The sequence below is a fragment of the Lissotriton vulgaris genome, chromosome 10 (genome assembly GCF_964263255.1).
Source record: "Lissotriton vulgaris chromosome 10, aLisVul1.2, whole genome shotgun sequence".
NCBI lineage: Eukaryota > Metazoa > Chordata > Amphibia > Caudata > Salamandridae > Lissotriton > Lissotriton vulgaris.
Genome location: NC_141698.1, coordinates 982,462,397 through 982,475,023, shown reverse-complemented (window position 1 = coordinate 982,475,023; position 12,627 = coordinate 982,462,397).

Below are 12,627 nucleotides of genomic sequence, written 5' to 3'. Positions count from 1 at the left end.
GTATGTACCAACAACTTGCCCTAAGCATTTCAGGACGCCTCGCAGCTTATTCAACCATCCGGTTTATTCAAGGGCATAACAACAGCTACAATTTCAGGCTAATATCGGGTGCCGACGCGTTTCGAGGCAGAAAGCCTCTTCTTCATGGGCAGCTGAGTTGAAGTTCACAGAAGGCTCGGCATGCTGATTTTTATCCCCACCCACCAGGGGCGTTGCTAAGTGCTTCACGGTAAGTTGCAGCATGCTGGGAAAGGTAGTCCATTTAAACCCTCAGTGGGTTCCATGACATTCAAATTGAAGCTATATTGTTTTCCTTTAGTAGGAGTCTGAAATTGAGCGTTGTTATTTTCTCTGCCGAATACGCTGCGCTGCATTCCAGGCGTGGAGTCGTTCCTGCCGCAGCCTCTACCAGTCTTGGGATGGAGCTGTCCTGAGCGGTTGAGCCACCGCGTTCCTGTATGTACCAACAACTTGCCCTAAGCATTTCAGGACGCACTGCAGCTTATTCAACCATCCAGTTTATTCAAGGACATAACAACAGCTACAATTTCAGGCTAATATTGGGTGCCAACGCGTTTCGAGGCAGAAAGCCTCTTCTTTATGGGCAGCTTGAGTTGAAGTTCACAGAAGGCTCGGCATGCTGATTTTTGTCCTCGCCCACCAGGGGTGTTGCTAAGTGATTCACGGTGAGTTGCAGCATGCTGGGAAAGGTAGTCCATTTCTAACGAGCTAATTTTAAACCCTCAGTGGGTTCCATGACATTCAAATATTAGCCTGAAATTGTAGCTGTTGTTATGCCCTTGAATAAACCGGATGGTTGAATAAGGGCATGTTGTTGGTACATATAGATATACTCGAATTTGGAGTAGTAAATCAGAAAATAGACAGGAAGCGGCTTGTACAAAATAAAGTGCGCAGAGGTGGGCTCACCTAACTCATTCCTATGGAAGGAATTATCAAGGAACAATGCCTACCTTGAATCAAGGATCAGCATGTTAGCCATGGAGAACATCTGGGAGATCGGACTTCCATTCAACAACGTCAAAGACCTGGTAAATAAGTCAACAAGGCTTGTATCTGTTCAAAACAACAAGGAATGTATAAATAAGAGGGCACACAGCTGGTTTGTGATACAAAGCTATCTAAAATGTTCACCACAACCGTATCTCGGCACCAGTTTTTCAGGATTTTTAAAAGAAGGATTTTTGGCACTGCGGATAGGGATTTTATCCGCCAAACCTCACATGCCCTCGTGGAAACGCACATTTGCATCTACACTATGCAGACTATGCGGTGAAACTAAAGAAGATATGCTGCATCTCCTATGCATATGCAAGTTCCTAGAGCGGGAGAGGAGAGAGCTGTTAAAACCACATATAAACAAAATGCATATTATGTCTTGTCGACAGGCAGTAAAGGCCTGTTTCAGCGGGACCAACGTTAAATTAATCTGCAGCTTCGTCCGCTTCGTAAAAACTGGCAAAATAAAGCTTTCCGCCACGGTCTAAGCCTAACCGCCACCGCCTAAGCTACCTTGTCCGGTAATTCTCCTCGACCCCCTTTACGCCCTGACCCTAACTTCAGTCGTTAAGACTATACAACAGACTGTCAGAGCTATGGACACTGGGGCTGCCACCAGATTGGGCGTTACCCCTTTTTACTCCTATCGTAAATAAACTGTATGTACTTTATTTTGTAATCGTTCGATTTTAAAACATGTGCACCACTTTTTCAAGGAAATATGTAATCAAGGTATACATGTATTTTTTAAATTATTTTTTTATACATTTTATATTGATGTGTGGACTGCTAAGATTTTACTTAATCAATGCAAATAAAATAAACTGTCAAAATATATATATATATATATATATATATATATATATATATATATATATATATATATATATATATATATATATATGTTTATTTATTAAATGTAAAATATTTTTTATTAAAATATACATTTTAAATAATATTTTTTATTATATAAGTAAGTAAATATCTAAATATATATATGTATGTGTTTTAATTTTTGAATAAGTAAAATAGTTATAGGTTTCTGTTCTCTCTTTATAATAGTAGTATAGATATATATATATATATATATATATATATATATATATATATATATATATATATATATATATATATATATATATATATATATATATATATATATATATATATATATATATTAAAAAAACAATATTTAGCACACCAATATTGATGACAGCAATATTTTTAAATCAATATTGTTGTCATTTACATTATAAATATAAGATGACAATATTTTTGACAACAATATTTATATGACAATATTTTGGTATGGTGATATTTCCAGAGGTACTCTTTTGTCACTGAACTGAGCCAATGGCAAGCCTTGCTCTCGCTTTTACTGGGGCCTTGGTGTGGTTTTCCAATATGCATGTTTGAGCGAAAATTATACATTTTTTCTTGTTATTTGGTTCCGATCCAAGGTTCGAGAACCTTCCAGATAGCCATGTGCCCACATGTCTCATGTCATATAGCTACATCCACTGAGCCTTCAAGAGGGTATATAATCCTTACCCAAACCTGAATCCTGGCTTGGCCTCACGTCTTGTGGAACAAGCTTAACTCTTCCCACTTACATGAAGAATATTGTTGGAAGCACTCCAGTCTCCTTCATGTCTATTCAAACCTGTAGATCCCGTGGCACCGGCTCCCTTGACGTCTTCCTCCTCGCTCCCTCCTGCACAGCTACTCTGGACCTGCTGTGGCTCCCTGAGTCAAAGCCTCAAGATCTTCTTCGGACTTCAGTCAAGCGGAAGAACTTGGCTAAATATTTGAGATCAGGTTAGTTTACACTAAACCTGCTATAGTAGTAAACAGGACCGAGTACCCCTGTCTTCCAGGACTATAGCTGTTTTCTCCATGTCATCTCTGTGATTTACTTCATTGCTTCTTGCGGGGTTATACTGCAGACACTACTTTCAGCCTTGCCACTAGAACTTTATCGCACAAGAATTAAATACTAGATTTGTGTTTCTGTGATGAACATTAGGGCCAAGAGAAAGCACTTCCAAGTCCTTGATATATATAGTCCAAGTAGCCCCAACCTTTGCTCTGAGTGCATCCTTGGGAGTACAAATAACTACAAACCTTTACTTCAAATGTATCTTTGGGAGTGCAAGTAACTCCAATCTTTGCTCCGAGTGCATCCTTGGGAGTGCAAGTAACTCCAATTTTTACTCTGAGTGTATACTTGGGAGTGCAAGTAACTCCAACCTTTGCTCCAAGTGTATCTTTAAAAGGGCAAGTAACTCCAACCTTCACTCCGAGGGTATCCTAGGGAGTGCAAGTAACTCAAACCTATGTTTTGAGATTATCTCTAGGAGTTTCAGTAACTCCAATCTATATTTCAATTTTATTCCTAGGAGTGCCACTATCCAATCTGTGATTTTGGTTATTCTGCTCTCATGCAGAGTTGCTAATGAATCCTGTACATGTATGTAACTGAAGTTAATGCATGTTCATTGTTTGTAGAGACCTGTTAGTGTACTGATGGTAACTACCACCTCCTGTTAATTCAGTGCATTACCTCATTGCAAAGCCGTAGGTTCTGGTCCAGTGCCCATTTAACTTGCAAACCTAGAAGTTCTCATGACTGCCAAATCCTGTCATGCAGTGTTGCACTGCAGCTGAGCAGATCCAGTACTGTAAGTCTCTCTTTTCATATTTTATCCCACCCCCTTTTCTCTTAAGGGGACAGTGTAAGAATTAAGGTTTCATTTCCTTGACATACTTTGTCCTTGGGTGAGATAGGAGGTCCAGCATTGGCTGCAGTATCATCTCCCTGATTGGGACCAGGTGAGGGCATGACAACAATCACAATACGTGTCAGGATGGACCCTCAAAGTCACTAAATTAACTTGAGTACAGCCCAATGCTAGCTGTAGTACAGAGCAGACAGGCTTAACTGAGGGCAATGTATTCATGCAGTAATCAAACAGTAATTAAATCACAGCACAATACAATAAAAATCCCAAACTGAACAAAAAAATAGAATACATTTTAATAAATGAAATGATAAAAATCAAATAAGACGAACCGAAGATATGATTTTTTGTAAACAAAAATAGCACCAAAAACGGTTAAACATTAGCATCAGATGGTCCTGCTAGGCAGGACCAAGGTGCAATTTGAGACTCAAAATAAACAAGCTTTGATCCATTCAGCAGTTTTACCTTGAGACTTAGGGACTTATTACGAGGCTGGTGGTCAACAGACCGCCACACTCTTGGGGGCTTGGCAGGCTGGCCACCCTGGGTCCACTGCAACCACTAACAATCAGAGATCCCTAGTGGTGGAGTGGCGGTCTTGAGGCTGCAATATACTTGGCAGGGCCACTGTGGCCCCGCCAAGCATATTACGAGTTTCCCCACCGCCACACTTTTCATGGTGGTAATACTGCCATGAAAAGTGTGGCAGGGATGAAACAAAAGGCCCCCTGCTGCCTCATGCCCTGTGAATGCACACGTGGGGCACAACATGTGCATCCACCCCAGTACCTCCATGGTACAGGCTGCAGCAGTCCATGCTGTGCAGGTACTGCCTTGATGTTCCTATTGCAGTGCCTATTTCATAGGCACCACTCTGGGAACGGCAAAGAACTGCACACCAGACCAGAAGAAAACTCCTGCTCTAGAGGGGGATTCGAGCAAGAGTTTGGCGGTGCAGGAGTGGGCTGTCCCACTCCCGCAACACCAAACTCATATTAAGGCCCTAAGTCTCCAAAATGGATGTCAAACCTCTTCAGCACGGCAAAGCAGCAGTCTGGAGTCAAAGAGGGTTCCATGAGGTCTGATTGTTGCAGGATGCAGTCTCATTGAAGCTGTTGGTTTTGGCGAGAAATGCTCAGAGTGGTAAAAATTCAAATTTTGCACTCAGGGAAGTTCTCTCTCCAGCCGGATACTTTTGAAGTATTTGCCTGGTCAAGATTTTCGCTCTCAAATGTAGTCACTTTTTCTGACTTCATAATGCTTCAGGGGATAAAGCTGCATGCTGCAGTCAAAGAGGGCTCGTAGAGGCTCGATGCCTCCTTTGTACAGTCCTTCAGAACTGGATTTGCTGCTTTAAGGAGGTGTTCTGAAAGGGAGAAACCTGAATCTTCAGTCAAGTGCCAACGCACTTTGAGTGAGTTGGCTTGGCAGTTTTGTGAAGATCCTCTAAAGGTGGTGAAGTTGAAATTTATTTCAGGGGTGGCAGAAGAAGTCCAGCTAGTCACCGCCACAGATTACAGGACCTCTGGACTCACTGGGTTGATGGCAAGTCTAGTTGGTACTGGCCAGCAGGGCAATTGCAGGAAAAGGCCTCTTGTATCTTGCTGTGTCTCTGTAAATTTAACAAGGGAACAGCCTTCTAACAGTTCAAGTTCACTTCTTCATCGTGGGTACAAGTGGGAGAGCAGGGCCAGTCCTTAAGGGCTCCTCTCAAGTCACAAGCAGCACGTCAAGTCCTCATCTGTTATGTTATGTTATGTTAGCCAGATTTATAGAGCGCACAGATGCCCCAGCAAAGGGGCGTCCTGGCGCTAACATAACAGAAAAACCGGACAAGGGTGATAACAGAACTCAAACACAACAGCACTAAGGGGCCGGGGGAAAAAGGAAAGTTTTTACAGCCTTCCTGAATGATAGAAGTCCATCAATGGCACGAATGTGAACAGGGAGAGAGTTCCATAACTTGGCAGCAAGAACTCTAAAGGATCGGCCGCCAATCCGAGACCTCTTAAAACGCGGCACTATGGCCAGGTGGAGACCAGAGGACCTCAGAGAGCGTGTTGGAACATACGGGGAGATGAGGTGCTTCAGAATCTGAGGGGAAGAGTGCTTAAGGATTTTAAACGACAGACAGAGGGACTTGAACTTGATTCTCTGAGCAACAGGGAGCCAGTGGAGCTCGTGAATGGTTTTTCTGGCTGAGCAAAATCTGGGTAGGCCAACCAGAGCCCTGGCGGCAGCGTTCTGGATGCGTTGGAGACGAGAGAGTTCAGCCTGATTAGCTCCGAGAAGAAGAGAGCTGGCGTAATCTAACTTAGACATAATCATTGCTTGTACAATGAGCTGTCTAGTAGATACGTCACAGAATTTAAAAATAGATCGAAGCTGACGCAAAGTCCCAAAACACGTGGCAGCAACTTTTTTTGTGTGAGTGGAAAAGCTCAATTGAGAGTCAAACCATACCCCTAAGTTTTTAACCTCAGTAACAGAGATAGGAGTAGGACCAAGCTCATGTGGCCACCAGTTGTCGCCCCATGTTTCCCGACAATGAGCACCTCGGTTTTCTTGGCATTCAATTAAAGGAAATTATCAGTCATCCAGCGAGCTACAGATATAAGTCCCTCGCGGAACTTAGCAGCCTCGAGATCGGAGGCCCTACTTATGGCAACCGCCAGCTGTGTGTCGTCGGCGTCGGACACCATAGTCAGGTTCCCACGCCTGGCGACAGCAGCTAGCGGCTGCACATAGAGGTTGAATAAAGTGGGGCTAAGAGCCGATCCCTGCGGGACTCCCTGAGCAATTGCATGAGGTTTATATTCAAAAGGTGGAGTGGCAACCTTGAAGGTGCGACCAGATAGAAAAGATCGAAACCACTCAAGTTCCAAATTGTCAACACCAGCCTCAACCAGACGCTGAAGTAAGGTATCATGGGAGACAGTGTCAAACGCGGCACTGAGATCAAGAAGAACCAGTGCCGCCGTATGACCAGAATCGACCAACATGCGAAGATGTTCAGCCATAGAGAGAAGCGCAGTCTCGGTACTATGACCGGGCCTAAAACCATTCTGCGATGGATCTAAGATATTTGCAGAGTGGAGGTGGTTAGCTAAGATGGAGTTAACATGGGCCTCGGTCAGTTTAGCTGCCCACGGGAGGAGGGAGATGGGACGATAATTCTCCAATTTTTGTGGGTCCAGGGCAGGTTTTTTTCTTTTTTTTTTGAAAACCTTTATTTAACATTTGCCATCAAATACAGACAAGGGCCTACAACCCCCAGGGCTGGCCGCTAAGCATTTCAGTACATTGTTACAATCCAACTTCAAACCCGCCTCCCTGGGGAGCATAGGGACTCCATCCATAAAGCGCATCGGTTGCAAAGGCGGTTCAATTCGGAAACAGGATAGAAGGTTTTCATTTTACAATAATAAGTAGAAAGGATCAGGTGTCGTACAGTGTCTCGGATCACAAAGGGGGGCGAGCAAAAGAACAACGTATCCAAAATAAGCTCGCTATCATATAAGTCAACGGCGTTAAGACATACGACATCAGGATAAACTGGCACATTATTATTCATCTACGCCATCATTATTGTCCGCCCCATAGCACCAAAACCTCAGAAAAGTCAAGGTACAGATGTAGAAACAAGGATGTAAGGAAAGCCGAACCCATTACACTAACCCGGAAAAGGTAAAAGAAGAAAAGACAAGGGAAGAGAAGGAGGAAAAGAGGCCATAGAACAAAAATAAAAACGAACTACGGCCACCCCCCTCGCAGCGTGCCTGTCGCCCAGTAACCAGAACCCGAAATATAGAAGAAAGGGAAGAAAGGAAAAGACAAAGAACCCCACTCGGTGAGGGAAATCGGAGGAGGGCATATTTCTACGGACTCCCGGTCTCCTTCCCCCGTCGTAGCAAGCCCCGCCCCGGACTCCGTTAGGTCAATAAAACAATCCCGGTAAACATAATGCCACAATGAGAGACCCAGATAAAAATCTCAACCCTGGCCCCTTTGATCAAATTCACTGAAGTCGTCAATTAAGGAAAGCCCTTTCCACAAAATACCGCAAAAGTCTGCAGAACATGAGTACACAGATGAGAAAAGAATGGCAGGTCCCAATGTAGATTGCTGGTACCAATGTTGCTCCTCCCTGCCTCCGAAGCCAAGCTTTACCCCATCCGCCATCTTGAAAGACCAACAGGGGAGGGGAGTCGACACGGTCCGAAACAGCAAACGATAGAAAGTAGAAGGTTCCAAAATGGGGACGACATGTAAATGTTCCGAGGGATACACAATCGGGGGTTCCGACGGTTCCATTGGGTGACCAGGCACAGTACAGTCAGGTAGATCCACTACAATAGGGGCAAACCCTGCTTCCAGCGCCGGGTCAAAATACCTCTCCGAAACATCTATTGAAAGGCGGGCTGGCTGCCGGGTCGCGGGTGTCGAGTCAGGATCCGGTCTCGGGCCTGTGAGTCCATCCGACGCAGACAAAAAGCTGCAAGTCTGGACTTCAATAGTCCCCTTAAGTGCCATGAGTGCCTCTAGCACCGTTCGCAGTGACGGGCCAGTTCGAGCCTGCTCCGCTAGATGCCTTTCGTCCTCCAACATGGTGGTCCCCACTGAGAGGCGGCTTCTCCGGGGCAAAATTGGGCGGAGCAGGAGTAAGCCATGAGGGACTGACGGTTAGCGAGCAGTAGTACGCAGCGAGGCACTGACCTGGGGGAATCGGCGATGTGAATGCCGAACACCCGGTCAGGGACCCCCGCGACACAGCACCCTGCGTCACTCGTCACCTCACCTACTGTAGGGCACCAGGCAGCTGATGATAGCAGAGCAATCAAAAAAGTCCCAGTGTTCCAGAGACCGGACCCAACCACATTCAGCAGTCCGTTGTTATTCAACTCGGACCCGGCAGAGCCAGCACTCGAGACCCCGGCTTCCCTGCTGGGTTAGGCCTCAATGCGACCATCGACGTAGCTCCACTCCACAACGGCGGAGAAACTCTGGGATTGCACCACTGGAATGCGGGTAGGATCACACACACGGATCCGGTGCAGGTAATAAGGATAAGCAACAGGATAATAGAGGGAAGGACGGAGGTCAGCGGAGCCGGGAGACTATGCGGCCATCTTGGTTGGTGTCGTAGCTCCTCCCCCCAGGGCTGGTTTTTTAAAAATGGAATCACCTGGGCCTGTTTCCAAGCGCCAGGGACAGAGCCTGAAGTTAAGGACAGATTGATAATCTCACATAATGGGGGGAGACAAAGGGAGGCAGATTCTTTAAATTGAGCAGGTTGTAACGGATCCTTAGGAGAACCTGATTTAACTTTAGCTGCAAGTTTATTAAAATCCTCCATAGAGAGCTCTGGGAAGTGAGATAAGGATAAGGTAGTTTTAGAAGTGGATATCGTTTCCTGTGAAGACCCTGTGGAACTGGGAAAGGCACGATAAATACCTTCCACCTTACTGATGAAGAAAGCAGCTAAATCTTCACAATAGGAAGAGGAGCAAATCTCGGCGGCAGATGCTCTGCTAGTAGTAAGATCTTTAATCGCCTTAAAATGAGTTTGGCAGGATTAGTACTAGCACTAAATTCACGAGAAAAATAAGCAGCCCGAGCCCTACAGATTTCTCTATGATACTTCTTAATAGCGGCGAGGTACTGAGTTTTCCTTTCAGGTTGGTATGACTTACGCCAGGCTCTTTCAGCTTGTTTGCAGGATTTTTTTAAGAGCCGAAGCGAATCATCATACCAGGGGCTAGAGTCAGTACGCCGCTGTTTACTCTCAGCAATAGGGATCAATTTATCCAAGGCTTTAGTCAGCCAGTTACAGTAGAGATCGTAACCAGACTCAACGTCCGTAAAAGGGCCCAAGGGAAAAGCACCAAGAAGCTGATGAAAATCACTCAGTTTCAATTTTTTCCAAGGACGTCTGAGAATAGTAGGAGTAGGGGTGATGGGAGGTAACTCATTCAGCGTGAGATGGAATTCGATTAAATGGTGGTCCGTCCAGGCCATAGGCCTCGGAGACAAGACCTTAACCATTGCAAGGTTAGTAAAAAGGGGGTCCAGAATGTGACCACCAACATGTGTAGGATGTTCAACTAGTTGGAACAGCTGAAGAGCCTCCAGATCAGCAAGAGTATTACTGGCCGCCGAAGGGCATGGAGAGTCGAAATGGCGATTGAGATCACCAATAATGCTGAAATTAGCAGCTTTCAAGGCCAAAGAGCTGACTACATCAGGAAGAGCGCCCCTAAAATCAACATCCGGACCCGGAAGCCGATAAATAAGTAGGCCAGAGAAAGTAAAATGATGGTTAACAGAGACCGAAAAATGAGCACTTTCACAGCCGGCAATATCTATGGCCTTCCAAATACATGAATAGCTGGATGTAACAGCCGCCGCGATGCCACCACCTCTAGAGTTACGGTTGAGGGTATAGAAAGTGTACTCAGTAGGGAGTGCGAGATTAATCGCCGCCAAAGCATCGTCATGGAGCCATGTTTCTGACATGAAGAGGATATCAGGGGACTCATCTAGTAATAGATCATGGATATCCAGATGATGCTTCACCAAAGATCTAACATTAAGATGGCAGACCTTAAATATAGTGGAATCTAGCATCTAGGGAGAGCTAATGTTATTAGGCGCTTGTAGAGAAGCTGGGCAATGTATAGCGATCGGGACAGACGAAGGGAGAGCGAAATCACAGCGAGGGCAGCAAAAAGGGCTGTTCTTCCTCAGATCCAGTAGTAGTCAGAAGAGGGTTCCTCCCTCTTCTGACTACTACTCTCTAGCCGAAGATCACTCGGTAGCAGCATGCAATCGCATTGCCAACTACTTTGGGGACAAAGTGTCTAAGATTTATTCTGCTTTTCCCGCTTTACCACCAGTAGTGGAAGAGCCAGCAGACTCAGTAAGTCAGCTGGAGCTAAAGGGGCCGCTCCCTACACATAACCACGGGCATCTGTTAGATCCAATATTTGCCAACTGGGAGGATGTCTCAGTTGCTCCCCCAGTGCCCCTGCCCTGGACCGATCATTTTTTTGTTCCATTTGTAATCTATCTGCCCAAACACAAAGCCACTGCCCCCACCCCACTTAATTATCCTCGACGCAGGTGGGCAAGATTCTCCCTGCCAGAGTTTAACAAGGCTCTGACCGCGGAGGGGCCCCCAGGAGGCAATGACGTGGTTACGGCAAATAAATTGCTCAACGACCGCATCACGACTGCCCTGGACTGTATGGCCCCACTGGGCCGCTCAATAATGGGAGCCCGCAGACAAAGATCTGCTCCTTGGTTCAGCGAGGCGCTGCGCTGTGCCAAAAAGGACTGTAAACGAGCAGAAAGACAGTGGAGAGTGGCATATGACGACCAGTTGAAAGAGGGCTATCTCGCTAAGAGACGCGTCTATCATAATAAGATCCGGATAGAGAAAGCCACATATTACGCAGACAGAATCCAGGGGGCAGAGAACTCTGCTAGGGAATTATTTAGCATATATAAATCCCTGGCCATCCCGAAAACCTCCTCTCTAGCCGAAGATCACTCGGTAGCAGCATGCAATCGCATTGCCAACTACTTTGGGGACAAAGTGTCTAAGATTTATTCTGCTTTTCCCGCTATACCACCAGTAGTGGAAGAGCCAGCAGACTCAGTAAGAGAGGAAGTTGGTCAAAACCTGCTAATCAATTTCACTACCCCCACACCTGAGGATCTAGTTAAATTATGTATATCGGTGAAATCAGGCTCCCCTCGTGATCCCGCCTCCCCAAAAAGGTTGGGGGACAGACTGAAGACACTTGAACCCTACATTAGGCACCTGCTGGATGTCTCTTTCCTGTCCAGCTCCATACCAGAGGACTGGAAACAGGCTGTGGTGCTCCCCCTCCGCAAGAAGCCCAACATAAGCTTTGAGAAGCTGGACAACTTGCGTCCCATCTCCCTGCTGCCTTATTTTTCTAAGGTAGCAGAGAAGGTGGTAAATAAACAGCTAATGAAATTTGTGGAGGAGAACAACCTTCTTCATCCTACCCAATTCGGGTTTTGGCCTCGTCACTCCACGGAGTCTGCCCTTCTCAGGGCTACTGAAAACCTCAGGCAGGGTGCTGACGAGGGCCAAACCATGGCCTTAATTCTCTTAGACCTCAGCGCTGCGTTCGACACTGTAGCACATTCCATCTTGCTACAGTGTCTGAGCAAAGGAGGGGTGAGAGGGGCAGCGTTGAAATGGATCCACTCATTTCTAGCTGGCCGAGGCTTCCAAGTGAGGCAAGGTGACTACTACTCGGAGCGAACTTCTTTGGACCAGGGGGTGCCGCAGGGCTCGTCCCTAAGTCCAACTCTCTTCAATCTTTATGTTGCCCCGGTTGCCACCATAGTAGAGAGTCACGGCCTCCGCATGGTGTCATACGCCGACGACACACAGCTGGTCATCTCCCTGTTGCGTGCGCCCGGTCTCTCGGTGGACATCTTCAGAGTATGCATGCAAGACCTAGCTGCCTGGATGTCCGCCAATTGCCTCAAGCTCAACCGAGGCAAGACCGAGGTGCTGGTCGTGGGGGGAGACCAGGCGGCGTGGACGTCGGCATGGTGGCCGCCATGCCTAGGTCCAACACCTACCCCTTGCCAAAAAGCAAAGAACCTGGGTATCTGGTTTGATACCGACTTGACCTTTGGCCCTCAGATTAATCGGGTGGTTGGATCATGCTTCGGGACACTCAAAAGCCTCATGAAGGTATTGAAGTTCTTACCGATTAGAGCCCGTCAAACCCTGGTGCATGCACTAGTCACATCTAAGATGGACTATGGCAACCTTCTCTATTTAGGGACTTTGGAGAAGATTCTGAGCCGCTTACAG